The 15194-nt window shown below is 37.8% G+C and overlaps 1 pseudogene; it reads right to left on the bottom strand.

The window, feature by feature from the left end:
- Positions 1-911: 911 nt before the first annotated feature.
- LOC149167136 (uncharacterized) lies at positions 912-13458 on the bottom strand (annotated as a pseudogene).
- Positions 13459-15194: the final 1736 nt, after the last annotated feature.

The following is a 15194-nucleotide window of genomic DNA, read 5'->3' as shown; positions in this document are numbered from 1 at the left end:
TGTTGAAATTAACTCAATTCATGATATTAGTATCAATCCATTCTTAAAAATAACCATGAAAAGTAATACTCCCTGTTTGTGTCAGATAACTCATGAAATGTGCTAGGTAAAAAGATTGACATTAGAAAGATCTGTTGTGTTCTGCATATTAGTATGTCACATAAAAGCATTCAACAGAAAGATGTTATGAGTTTAATGCCAACTTGAAGCTATCGAAACAAGATAATCATCATCTCTAGAATCCTCCAATGTTTGATAAATCGATTTTCGAAATTTGTTTCCAAGTATCCCATTTTTTATTTTCAAATCTGCGTGAATTTTGTGGATTTTTTTTAAACAACAAATTTAAAAAGAAATTATCAAAAGTAATAAATAAATGAAGACATAGTTTTTTGATTTTTTTTTATTATTATTTATGTTGATTTTTTTATTTATTTAGTTATTTTTTTTTTTAAACAACAAATTAAAAAACATAAATTTTTTAATTTATCATTTAAGTTGAGTTTTTTTTTGAAATGGTAAAATCAACAAAATTTTATTTATTAAAAACTAATAAAGAAAAATTCTCAAAATAAACTAACTCTAAAATGAAGTTTCCAAACTCATCAACGTTTTTTTTTTAAATCAATGCCCAAAGAAAAGAATTACCATGTCTTTTTAAGCTCAAAATCTGCTTCACTGCTGGTGAATTGGCATGGTGAAGTGTATGATGCATTTCTGAGGCATGGACAATGTTGCTGGTGAATTGGCAACCCGCGACAGTAGATCGGTCTGGCGCACTAGCAGTGCTGCTGCTGATGAGTACGTTATAAAAGCATACAACAATCAATGCCTACTCCAAGTCACTGGTGAAAAATAGAATGTTGTGAATGAATTTTAAGAAGAGAAAAAAATGAATTTAACTATGCCAAGGGAAAAGCTAAAACATATCATAGCACTCCACTTAAATAAAAGAGATTCCCTTGTCAAAATTGTGGTCAGAGTCCAGAAAAGGCTTCCAGATTCAACTCTTCCCTTGTCGTTGATGAACTGCGTGAGTTTCTGGCATGTTTATCTTCTGAATTTGTAGTATGTCCAGAGTTCAAGGTGTTGACATAGAAATATGAAGCCCCAAGGTCGGGAGGCTAGTCAGCTGTGCTTCTTCGGCAAGCAAGAAAACACTTTATCAGCCCTCTTAGAAAGGGGCCATTGTATCTGGTTCATACTCCATATAATATGTTATTCCTCCCATGCATAGGCAAAAAAGTGCCACTTCAACGTTTCTTATATCTGGAAGTAGATATCTGTTCACTAAAATATACCACAATGAATCTGCAGCTCGAGGAAGCACATAAAGAGCTAATTCGTCTCGTCTGCTCTTCCTCTATAGCAAGGCAGACAAAGCAGCCATGCCTCCAGCAAACCAATACACAAGCTTATGGTCCCTTGTTAAAACCTTTCTTTGCAAGCGTCTAACTCCCTGAAATATTCCTACAAAAGCCGACAGGATTGATGTAGAGCGCACAACCCCATTAATAGCATTCCAACATGTCTGCATGGGAGACTCCATAAACTTTTGAAGATGAAGGACAACATACGACACAAACGTCAATGAGAAATATAATGGATATGTCTTCCTGAACGTTCAATACATTGCATTGACATTATGTGCTAAACATGAGGCTGAATCCAGATGTATAACAGAACATGGAAAAATTGAAGCAGATGGATCCAATTTAAGAGACGGGGAACCCTTTCTGCTCAACAAATAAGTAGAGAGAGAGAGACCAGATCAAAATGCTTTGACAGCTTCACGATGGGCGTATTGGCTTTCTTGACTTTGGTTTGTAGATGCTCATTTTGAGCCAGGCAACACGTGAGGGTGCAAATCGCTCAAATCGAGCCAATAAATCTGCATGCAAAATCACTCAAATCGCTCAAAATCTGCTTTACTGCCAGTGAAACCCGTAATTCTCTGCACATTGATTGTAAAAACCGTTTTTCTTCACGTAGTTACCAAAATAGGGTCTCGAAGAATCGTGATTCCCTCTCAAACCGTTAGGAATTCAAGAAAACAATTTCTGGGTTATGTAATTCATTTTGTTTTGGAAGAAACCCATGTTTTTGTTTGTCTGTATTTGTTCTGATTTGATAAAAAACTGCCTTTTAAGACTGACGTTTTTCAGGGGTTGCATATGGATTGCCTGTAAGATAGATTTGCGTGGGAACCTTATCTAGTCAGTGGTGTCGATTTGGTTGAATTATAATCATCAGTATGGATCGATCGAGTTTTTTTTAGAGAGAGCATTTGGAACCAACAAACCCATGAGATTCATGACATCGAGTGCATAGGAAGATTTGAAGGTGTAATTGTATGTTCAGTAGTGATGTTGCTGGAGTATTTTTTAGCAGAGAGTGATATGTAACCAGTGTGATATATGATGCATGTTCGCAAAGCCAATGCATGTCTAACAGAAAGATGGGACGCAAGTGTAGAAATGCATTTGAGTGACCTAGGAAGATTCTTGTTTCAATGGATATATATCTATGTTGTATATGGTGCAGGAACGATAGATTTAAATCGAGAGGCCAGAACTAGAGAATATGATAATAAAAAAAAATAAAAAATTCAAAATCAAACAATCATATGTACATTAATAATTCCATTGATTTATTTCAATATGATGTGAATTTAGTTTGAATAGAAAATTGTTGCAGCAGATCGATATCAGAATCTTGCAAATTTCTTATAATCTATAGAATGCGCAGCTCAATTTTCCAGCAAAAGTATTTTTTTTTGAAATAAATCAATAGATTTTCTGATCTTCTTGATCACACGAAGTGCAGGAAGAGAGCATACTAATCTCTTTATTTTTTTTATTTATGCAGGTTAGCGTGGATGGATAAAACACAATTAAAATTTGTGACAAAACCTTGCATTATCTACACTCTTTCTGCAATGTCACGGGGGCGTTTAGACTCTCGGAAGACAAGGCTTTCCGATAATTAAGTTCCTGGCTCACTCGTGATACAGAAACAAGACATAGAGATGCAAAGACGTGCCACTGAATTTATTGATGATGACTTATTTTTTGAAAACAAGACTAAAAACTTCTAATGATAATGACTTCTAATGACTTCTAATGAGATCTCATTTTATTTATTTATATATTTTTTCTATTCTACATTAACTAGAAACATTTTTTATTTTCTAAGTAAAAGAATGCTTCCAGTGAAGCCATCTACGAATTAAAAGTTTGAACATGCTCACATCACGATTTAAAATTTTTACGTTATGTTTTACATGTATGTGAGTAACCTGTCTTAGAGTTGGCTCAAGGTTATTGTCCTTGCTCTCCAAGAAGTACTTGTTCAACATTGTCAAAGTCCTCATCCGTAGATGGATTAGTGAGAAATGGGGGGTTTTAAAATAAAAACTGAATTTAAATTAACTATGTATGAAAATAAAAAATGCTCCAAACTTTGAACTCCTTTATGAACCTGTTGTCACCAACTTCCACAAATTATCCCATTAAAAACAAATGCATAAAATAATTATTAAATCCTTCTAGTTGCACTTCCCCGGCAACGACGCCAAAATGTTTGGTTCCAATTGATGATGTCAATTAGAGTTCAATTTAATGTCAACCCGGGAAGGTAAACTTAGAAGCGCTTATCTAAAATATATAGATTTAGAAGGATTCCTAATTTGTCCAAGATCTTAAAGTCCCCTTACAAGAACATATTCATTAAGACCTCTTTCAATAACTAATCAAACCTAGATCTAACAATTGTTTGAGATCTATGGTTCTCTTACAAGAACATATTTTACAAGATCTCTTCCAACATTATAACATCTAATAAGAACTTAAAAGCCTAGATCTAATAATTGTTTGAAATCTTACGGTTCTCTTACAAGAACACTTTCAAATAAGACTCTTCCAATATTAGAACATTTAACAAAAACTTGAAAACTGAAATCAAACAAAAACATAAAATAAATTATACCTAAAATAAACAAATAAGCATGCAAGTGAGGCCATGGGGGCCCTCCATAACTCCACAAGCACACCACTTCAATGGAGACTCAAATGTAGAAGCAAAATTGAAGTATGATCCTTTATTTCAAAATCTCCATTACAAACCAACTCTAAGATTACAACTCTAAGCTTCTAAGATTACATACTCCAAAATTCTAAGATTACAAAAACTTCAAGATTACAAATGGAGGAGATTGTACTCCTATTTATACAATGGGATGAGTAACAAACTCATAATGATCATCCACTAATCTCTCTTTAGTTCCATAAATCTCTCAACCATCTAGACACATAACCCCCTTTTGTCCTTGATCTTCTCCATGAGGTTTATCTCTTCAAATTCGAATTTGATCATTCAAGGCCACATAAAGGTGTCTTGGAAGCTTCCTTGGCACCTACACATGTCACAAAAACAACCCACTTTCCATATATAAAGTAAAATATATTATTTTCTAATATTTAATCAAGAATTTCTCTTAAAAATGCTTAAAAATAAATAATATTTGGAAAATATAAATGAGACCCATTAATGGTGAATAATAGGGAAAATGAAGTGACATGGTGGTGAATAATGGGTGATATAATGGAAGCATAGTTGAAAAATGTATGGTAATGAGTGATATTTGTATGACATTTTGAAGTCCAAACACGTCCATTTGAAAAGTTGCGATGCAATCAAAGTCATCACAAATGCCTCATGGCAAAGTTTTAAATTGAAAAATCCCTTTATAAACATGCGATGTGATATAACTATCACATTTCGCATATCAGTAATTCTGAGGAATAAGTTAGGGCATTCCGTTGAAACCTTGTGATGCAATAAGGCTATCGCATATCGCATTGCACCAATCCATAGGAAAACATTGAAACGATTTCGTTGAAACTTTGTGATGCGATGTGACTATCGCAATCGCATATCACATACCGCGCTCCCAATAGAAGTAAGTACCATATACTACGAGCACTCACGATATAGTGCTAAATCAAGTATAAAGAAAAACATGATTTACCAAGTTTGAAACAAACCTACCAACTCTACATGCCAGGTCATCACTCATCGCAATCACAACAATACAAGGAATTCTTTCACACATAACGCTTGTAACTCCCAATTTGCGATATGTGATGGCTCTACATGTATTAAAATAATACAATTGCTAATCGCAAAATCACAGAGTTGTGACACCTATTCTAAAAGGACCATTGGAAAAATTGCAATGTGACATATATTAATTCGGCATTAAAGTTCATGTTATGAGGATACATGTTGGGTAGGGGAGGCCTCGCGTAATGGTTTTGGGGCTTAAAGCCCATAAGTTAGGGTAATGATATTGTAAAAGTTCCGTGAAGTGCACAGAGCACGAAATGTAATAGGTCAAGTCAAAGGGTTTTCCGCCCGAAAATAATGTAAACTGAGTCGGGCTACCCATGGTCCGTGGACCATGGGAATGTATAAATAGAGCAAGGCTCTAAGAGTAGAAGGTGGCTTTGGGAAAAGATTGGATGTATCATGGGTTTGTGAAAGCAATATTCGCTCTGAGTTTGTAAGTCCAAGTCATGAGTGTTAGTGGTTAGATAGAGGCTCTGTGACTGTGTGCATGGAGGCCTGATATAGTCTGCAGCTATGTGTACAGACCCCTGCAGCTTTGTGCGCATGGCAGGAAGTGGATTGTATTGAAACAAAGACACTAATAAAGAGAAGTTGGTTTTGAAATATTGTGTTGGTTCTGAAATATTGCAGATCTATTTATATTCTAGTTTATGGCTCTATTATATGAGTTTATGTCTGTCTTTAAGAATTATGATGGTGTGCATTGGTTATTATTGTTGAATGCTTGAATAAGACCTTAAGACCTAGATTAGATCTATAATAAACTTAGTAGTAATAAGAATTTAAGAAGCACCTCATCGTGGAAGAATGACAGCAGTACAAGAGTGGAGCGAGGGCGCAGATCGGTATGCGATCCCCCCTAGACCTCATCAAGACATCCCAAGGGTGCGGAAACCTAGTTCTAGCACCCTCCCCTACTACCTCGGGTGAGACTTCAGTCCTCACTCTGTGGATTGTTGCTGAAAGGGACGGTAGTGTGGGATTTGTTTGGCTAAAACACTTCCAAACCTGGGTCAGGACCCATTAAGCCAACAAATTGTTTCATTGCCAGGACCGGGATCTGCCTAAGGGATGTCTGACGTAGGAACGCTGGAACCCTACAAAGAAAAAGATTGAATATTGGTTGGATCAGAAGCTGTACGAGTTCATGGTTGGCCTTAGCACACACGCGCTGTTGGGTCCCTATAATACTAGTGATTACCCCATTACTATTGTAGTTATACCCCTTATTTATATTTTTGTGCCCCTATTACCCCCATGTTGTTATTTTTGTGCCCCATAGAATACCTCTATTGTTATTTTTGTGGCTTTATATTATTATTGTTAGGTCGGATGGATTATATTGTGACTCCTTAGACTCCTATATATAGAAAGGAGGTTTTGGCATTTGTATCATCGAAGAATTGTTCATTTATGTAATGTAAAGGAGGTTTCCCCCTCAAAGAGGCTGAATTCTAAGGCGTTGATCTATCTTTTCTATCTTTTCTTGAGCTGGTTTCATAACATTTGGTATCAGAGCTTTGGATGCTAGGGTTTCACTGCTCCAAACAAGTCATCGTGGAATTTTCGATATAACTTTTTTTCTGTGATGTTTTAGAAGTCGCAAAAAAAACCCATTTGAGAAGAAATCGCGCTAAACCTTGGGTCCAAATTTTAGAGCTTTGCGCATGATATTTGTGGAGATATGATCTGAGGAAGTTGGTATTTTGGCAGACTCCTTAATTACATTCAAAACAGGTGACCTAGGGAAAATCTTCATAACTTTCTCTCTGGGGATCAGATTGAAATTTGGTAAGAAGGTAAAGAAAGAGGACGGACTGTAGTTTCTTGTATGCATTTTTCAGATTCAAAGGTTGAAACAGTGACTCGTGGCACGTCGTACAAGTTCGCCCTACTGAACTAGTCTAAAAGCAAGCCACTGTGGGAGATTTCACATAACGCTTCCTTGGAGAATCCAATTTGGGTCAGACTTGTGGCATTGGAAAGAGGACACAGAAGGCTACTACAGGTCGCAATTTCAGAACTGGATGATCTGAAATTATAGAGATACATCAGATTCAATATCAGGCTTCTATAAAGTGAAAAAAGGTGTGTAGTTTTTTTTAAATTTTTGTGTAAGCTTGGTTTAACGGAATTCAAAGGGCATAGTAAAGCATTATTATCGGTAACTAATGCCCGGTGGAAAGAAAATGCAAACACCTAGTAAGGAACCTAAAAGCTCTAGCATGACTTATGAAGAAGAGGAAGAAATGCTACATGATATATCAAAATTACAAGAACAAGTGCAACAAATGTCACGCTCACAAAAGCTAACAGAAGCTAAGATAAGTGACGTGGAATCTAAGATAAATGGCGTGGAATCTAAGATAAATGGTGTGGAATCTAAGATAAAGGGCATGGAAGCTAAGATGGATGATTCAAAGACAGATTTGAAGACAGATTTGACAAATTTTCTACAAGAAATACTTACTAATGGTGAAAAGGTTGTAAAGGAAACTCATGATGTGAACAAAAGTAATGTTAATCATGATTCCATAGATGCTAATGTTGGATCAAAGACCCACCATATTCCAAATTGGCAAGGATCCCGCCACATGGATATTACAGATGGAGCAGTTCTTCGATCTCAATAATGTGCAAAACACACAAAAGGTATGTATGGCAACTGTATATTTGGAACCAAATCAGTTTGTATGGTATCAATGGCTTTGCTCTCGTAAAAAATTTATCACTTGGGCAATTTTTACGGAAGAATCGATAGCACATTATGAAGATACAAAAAGCAACACTTTTTTTAGCCAATTGATAAGTCTCAAACAAAAGGGTTCAGTAATGGAGCACATTGAGGAGTTCCAAAAATTGAACATAAGGGTAAAAGATATTCCAGAGGAGCATAGAATTGATGTGTTCATAGGGTCTTTAAAGGATAATATCCAGCATGATGTTCGCCTTTGGGAACCTGATTCATTAGAGAAGGCATTCAGGTTAGCAAGAAAAATGGAAAGCAAAATTATGGCAACCAGGAAGCATACCACTCACAACTATAAAGACAAAAGTGTTGTTGCCCCGAGTCTTCCACAACCTATAAGGTTGACACCACAACAATTGGAAGAAAAAAGAGCAAAAGGGCTTTGTTACAGTTGTGATAGCAAATACACTAAAGGTCATAAGTGTGCTAAGAAGAAATTATTCTACATAGATTGTGAAGAGGAAGAAGAAAAGGAGCAAGAAAGGTCAAAAGAAGAAGATATAATCCAGGAACAAAGCCTAGATGAAGAACAAATAAATCTGACCATATCTTGTAATGCATTGGCAGGAATTACCACTCCTCAAACCATCAAGATAGAAGGACAAATCAAGAAGAAAAAGGTAATAGTGTTGATTGATTCAGGAAGCACCCACAATTTTATTCATTGTAGGGTAGCAAAAGAATTGAATTTCTTCCTATATCCAGCACCAGAGTGTCAAGTGATGATTGAAAAAGGAGGAACAATAAATTTCTCTGGAAGGTGCCATAATATCAAGCTATCCATGGGAGAATATGTATTGACTAGCCCAATGCTTTCCATTCCAATGGGAGGTGTTGATGTTGTACTAGGAGTCCAATGGCTACAATCCTTGGGTACAATAGCTTTTAATTTTCAAGAACTTTTCATCAAATTTTCTACGGAAGGAAAGGAAGTTGAATTAAGGGGTATTGTAGGGAAACCATGAAAGATAATCAACTCTAATGGTATGACAAAGCTTCTAAAAAAGGAGCAAATAGGTGTAATTGCACAATTATGTTCGCTAGATGTTTCCACATCGGAATCATCTATTTCTCCAGATCTCCAAAAAGTCCTGGACAATCATTCCAAGGTGTTTGAGACTCCCAAAGGTCTCCCACCTATGCGTGATCATGATCATGCTATTCATCTGATTCCAGGAAGTGTTCCTCCAAACATCAGGCCGTACAGATATCCCTATGTCCAAAAAAGTGAAATTGAACGTATGGTTGCAAAAATGCTAGAGGCTGGTATAATTCAACCAAGTCAAAGTTCTTTCTCTGCTCCAATAGTATTGGTGCACAAGAAGGATGGATCATGGCGCATGTGTCCAGATTATAGGGAGCTCAACAAGCTCACTATTAAAGATAAGTTCCCCATTCCTGTCATTGATGAATTACTGGATGAATTGCATGGATCAATTTACTTCACCAAGTTGGATCTTCGTTCGAGATATCATCAAATCAGAATGAAGATTGAAGACATTCCGAAAATGGCATTTAGAACTCATGAGGGTCATTATGAATTTTTGGTCATGCCTTTTGGCCTTACTAATGCACCTTCAACATTTCAAGGTTTGATGAATTCAATTTTCAAACCATTCCTTAGAAAATTTGTGTTAGTATTTTTTGATGATATACTAATCTACAGCAAGTCTTGGAAGGATCATGTTGAACATGTTGACAGGGTGTTACAACTATTGGAGGAGAAACAATTATATGCAAAAAGATCCAAATGTTTCTTTGGAGTCCAGGAGGTGGAATATTTGGGTCATATTGTATCTCATGAAGGAGTTAAGGTAGACCCTAGCAAAATTAAAGCCATTAAGGAATGGAAAATCCCCACATCCATAAAGCATCTGCGAGGATTTCTTGGGTTGACAGGGTATTATCGCAAGTTTGTTAAGAATTATGGGAGAATAGCAGCACCTCTAACAACATTATTGAAGAAAGATGCATTTTCATGGACTCCGGAAGCAACAAAGGCCTTTGAACATCTTAAAGAGGCAATGTGCCAAGCACCAGTCTTAGCTACACCAGACTTCACAAAAAACTTTATTGTGGAATGTGATGCTTCAGGAAATGGAATTGGTGCTGTTCTAATGCAAGATGAAAGACCCATTGCTTTTGAAAGTCGTCCAATCAAGGGAAAGTTTTTAAGCAAAGCTATTTATGAGAAGGAAATGTTGGCAATACTCCATGCACTTAAGAAATGGCGACCCTACCTAATGCGAAGACACTTCAAGGTAAAAACGGATCATGATAGCCTTAAATACTTTTTAGAACAAAGATTATCCTCTGAAGAGCAACAAAAGTGGGTCACAAAGATGTTGGGTTATGAATTTGAAATCATCTACAAAAAAGGGAAGCAAAATGTGGTGGCAGATGCACTCTCAAGAAAGGATGAGGATGTGGAAGCATTGTTGTGCGCCATTTCTATTATCCAACCAGATTGGATAAACGAAGCAAGGGAGGAATGGAAGAATGATGAAGAAGTGTGGGCACTTATTCGAAAGCTACAACAAGATTCCAGTACCTCTGATACATTTAGCTGGCAAAATGATTCGTTATGGTACAAAGATCGCTTATACCTCTGTAAGAATTCCCAGCTAAAACAAAAGATTCTTATGGAATTGCACACTTCTCCCTTAGGAGGGCACTCAGGATTTTTAAAAACTTACCACAGGGTTAAGAAGGAAATTTTTTGGGATGGCCTTAAATCAGATATTCAAAAGTTTGTGGTGGAATGTTTGGTTTGCCAACAAAATAAAGTTGAAACAATTAAGACACCGGGTCTATTACAACCTTTATCCATTCCAAGCCAACGTTGGGAGGAGGTTTCAATGGATTTTATCACAGGTTTACCCAAGTCTGAGGGAAAGAGTGTCATCATGGTGGTAGTTGACAGACTTACCAAGTATGCACACTTTTGTGCATTATCACATCCATTTAAAGCCAGTACAGTTTCTACTGCATTTATGGAAACAATTCAAAAGCTACATGGAAACCCAAAGATTATTGTAAGTGACAGAGATCCCATTTTCACTGGAAATTTTTGGACAGAATTATTTTCTTGTCTTGGTACTCAGTTAGCTCATAGCTCATCTTATCATCCTCAATCTGATGGGCAAACTGAGATAGTAAACAAATGTTTGGAAGGATATCTTCGTTGCTTTGTATCTGATAAACAGAAACAATGGGTCAAATGGTTGCCTCTGGCTGAATGGTGGTATAACACTTCCTTCCATACAGCAACAAAAATGACCCCATTTATGGCACTTTATGGGTATCAACCACCATCCATCACATCATATTTAAGAGAAAATTCTAAGGTTCAGGCAGTGGAACATCACATTGAACATCAACAACAAGTCCTCCAACTCTTAAAGGATAACCTCATGTTGGCACAAAATAGAATGAAACAACAGGCAGATCAACATCGCAGTGAAAGAAGTCTTGATGTAGGTGATTGGGTATTCCTATGGCTACAACCATATAAGCAAATGTCCCTAAAGCAAGCTAAGAAGGATAATAAATTATCACCAAAGTATTATGGTCCATACAAGGTGTTGCAAAAGATTGGTACTATGGCATACAAATTGGAGCTTCCTGCAGCTTCTCGATTGCACCCAGTTTTCCATGTTTCATGTTTAAATAAGGTTATAGGCAACAAGCTCCAAGTGCAGACAATATTGCCAGAACTTGATGAGGAAGGAAAAATTATATTGGAACCGGAAGCAGTCACAAAAACAAGAACTTGACAGCTACGAAATCAATCAATTTCAGAGTATCTTATCAAGTGGAAGAACTTATCTGCTGAAGATTCCACATGGGAGGATGAGAATTTTATGCAGAAGTATCCAGAACTACTCAAGCGTTGAGGACAACACTTTTTTGAAGGAGAGGGGTATGTTGGGTCCCTATAATACTAGTGATTACCCCATTACTATTGTAGTTATACCCCTTATTTATATTATTGTGCCCCTATTACCCCCATGTTGTTATTTCTATACCCCATAGAATACCTCTATTGTTATTTTTGTGGATTTATATTATTATTGTTAGGTCGGTTGGATTATATTGTGACTCCTTAGACTCCTATATATAGAAAGGAGGTTTTGTCATTTGTATCATCGAAGAATTGTTCATTTATGTAATGTAAAGGAGGTTGCCCCCTCGAAGAGGCTGAATTCTAAGGCATTGATCTATCTTTTCTATCTTTTGTTGAGCTGGTTTCATAACACGTGCACACCACCTTTGCCAAACCAAAAGCTTAACATGGCGAGCGCGATCAAGTTACCTGTATTCAAAGGAGTAGGAAACGAATATCCAGAACAATTTTGGTTTGTAGTAAGGGTAGTGTGGGAAGTGAATGAAGTTACCGACGATAACATTAAAAAGGCTACCTTGGTGAGTGCTCTATAGGATAGTGCGCTGACATGGTATATCAAGCACTCTAGCAATCACCCAAACGCCGAAATAGCGGAGATCTGGGATGAATTAAACAAAGAGTTTAGCTATCTGAAATCAAAGATGTAGTCGATCATCAGGTTCAAGGAGATCGTGATGCTGCCAGGTGAAACCCCTTAGATCTGGATCAGAGATTGAAGAGTACAATCTGAGAGGCTAACATGACACTAACGGATGCGTAGCACCGCATGAGGTTTGTGGTGTCTTTGACACCACATCTGAGGACAACGCTGTCATAGTAGAAGATCTCGACCTAGGTTGAAGCATTAGAGATAGTGATGGGGTTGCATGAGACTCCAATGCAGGATCTTGGGTTGGGAGTTCAGCAGATCCACACGCAACTACAAAACCTATGCTTAGAGATGTAGAGTTTGAAACAAGAGAAGGTTCCCCAAACCGAAGTGCGAGAAGAAGTGTGGTGCATAAAATGTAGAAGTCGGGGCTACGATAAGGATCACTGTTTGGTATTTGTGAACTATTTGGAAGGGGTGGACTAATGTCGTTGTGACCAGAGGAAAAGGTGGGGCCAAGCACGACGCCATCACTCTGGTGCTTAATCTATCAGGTGGGAGGAAAGCACACCACAGACAATTGTCACCTACTGCAAAAGTTTACCCAGACCCCCAACAGTTATTTTGAAATTTTTGTAGATCGGTGGGCCACGATGAACGAGACTGTTGTAGTTATGAATTGTTGATGGATTGAACCCCTGCCTATAGGATGCAGACTGAGGCATGAGGTCAGGATCCAGCCCCAACGATAGCGTGGGTTCCATGGGCGAGGACGAGGATGGGGAGGAATGGGGCCAGGAAGGGGCTGCGGGCAACTAATCTGTTATAACCGAGGACTAGGGCACTACACGCGTGATTGTACCAACCCGACCAGAATATCGCGCCCCTACTGCGAGCAGTTCGATCATGAAATGATAGATTGCCCCACGATGATAGTGTAGATATGTGAGGAAAGGGTAGCACAACCTACGCCAACGCAGAACGTCCAAATGATGAGGTCCGAACCACGCGAGGAAGACCTGGGGGTTTGCAAGACCCCTGCAAAGCTACCTGAGTTCGACTTGGAACGTGCGAAGAAGACATTTAGGGAAGCTAAGAAGAGCTTCGTGGAGGTCTCTACTCCAGGTAGTAAGGATCCACCCGAGCCAGAAATGGATCCCTTGATGCTAACTACCCTTTTAGAGACATGTATGAAGTTTCTACACGATAATAAGGTATTTAAAGGATTACAAGAGATGATAACTAGGTGTGTAGGGTCAGGTGTACCTTACATGGTCTGTGTTATTGGGAAAACTTGTGTCCATTCAGAGCTACTAGTCCCACTAAGATGGGTAGCTATCTTAGAAACAAATAAACCAAAGTTACTTATGTTTTTCTTTATGGGAGATAGATGAGAGAGAAGCAGAGAGTACCAACCTCAGTCTTTCGCTAGTCTCCTCTCTTGTTTCCCCTCTCCTTTGATAGAGCTTTCACCACTCCTTTCTCACTTGTCCTGCTTCAAAGAACACCTATAGATTCAAAGCAGCAAAATACCATCAAAGCATAGAGATATATAACCATAAACAATATAGGATTAGATGTACATTAACCATACAAATGCATATACAAATACAAGATTCAGAGATATACAAGTATATGGAGGAAAACTCGAATAGCTTTATTGATAGAAGTAGTAGAAGAGAGGATTACAACCAGGCTGTCTGATCTAGCATCATCCTCCTAACATGAAAGCCCTCTTCACCTCATACAAAGCAAGATCACCCAACAATACAATGTCTCAAAGAGAAACCAACAACACTTCCTTACAAATTACAAAATTCTAGCCTTTGGATCTCTAGGATGAGGGATCCATATATAGATGTTTGCAGGAGAGTGAGTTAGCTTCTGGGATTTTGATTAGTGTCATTTCACTGATAGTTCTTGGTTCCACTTGGAGATTTCATGATTTCTTACTCATCCCTAGGTGAATTCAGAGAGGCAAGTGTCATATGAGCAGTTTCTAGAAGATTCTTTGAGTTTCCACCTAGCAAACTTCTTCTGCCATTTGTCTGCTCTCACTCATCGCACCCTACAGAAGGGCTTTTCAGTATGCATTGCACCCTTTGTGTGTCGCAAGTGAGATGCATGGCAACCTCAGCATGGAGCAGTCTGTGTGGTCCAGTTTTGACAAGTTCTGAGTAGTTTTTTAGGGAGAACTTCTCAGAAATGATGTAATCAGTTGACCTTGATCCTTTAGGGTCTGAAACAACAATTTTAGGGGTTTAGAAGCCCTTGGTTTATGGACATATGTGATTGGGGTTGCAGTGCCCAAATACGTCTATAACAGTTTCCCCCTAAAGCATGAGGTCGTAAATCTTCTGATGTCGGGTGAAATGCTTTATTATGAGGATCTGAGGTTTTTCAAACGGGAAGGTGACCTGTAATAAGATACAATACAATGCATTATCTTCATAGCATTTTCATGATCTAGCTGAGGCAGGCATTCCCATGCTCAACTTTATAAATTCATTTTCATGTACATAAGACAGACAATCGTCTGTGTGGCAAATTGATGAATCTGGTAGAGCCATCATCCTTTAGTTTGGATGATTATCTGTGCAGTTGTGATGTACATTTGATGTCTTTATTTTCATAAATATATCACAGCTCAGATGGATGAAACTAGATCCGGGGTCTTCAAACTCGTTCAATCTTCGCCCAAAGTACAAGTCGATCCATGTGAAAAGATGTTCTGATGTCGAACATGGAAAGACATCCCCTGATTACCAGCCAATGATGTAAGCTGTTAATAGGCACGAGAGGAATCACCGATAATGATG

Source organism: Pinus tabuliformis, chromosome 5_1 (assembly GCF_031772625.1).
Source record: "Pinus tabuliformis cultivar Carrire ecotype Pingquan chromosome 5_1, CPIR1, whole genome shotgun sequence".
In the NCBI taxonomy this organism is placed as follows: Eukaryota; Viridiplantae; Streptophyta; class Pinopsida; order Pinales; family Pinaceae; genus Pinus; species Pinus tabuliformis.
The sequence above is the reverse complement of the archived record's forward strand: the minus strand, read 5'-3'. Positions and strand labels throughout refer to the sequence as shown.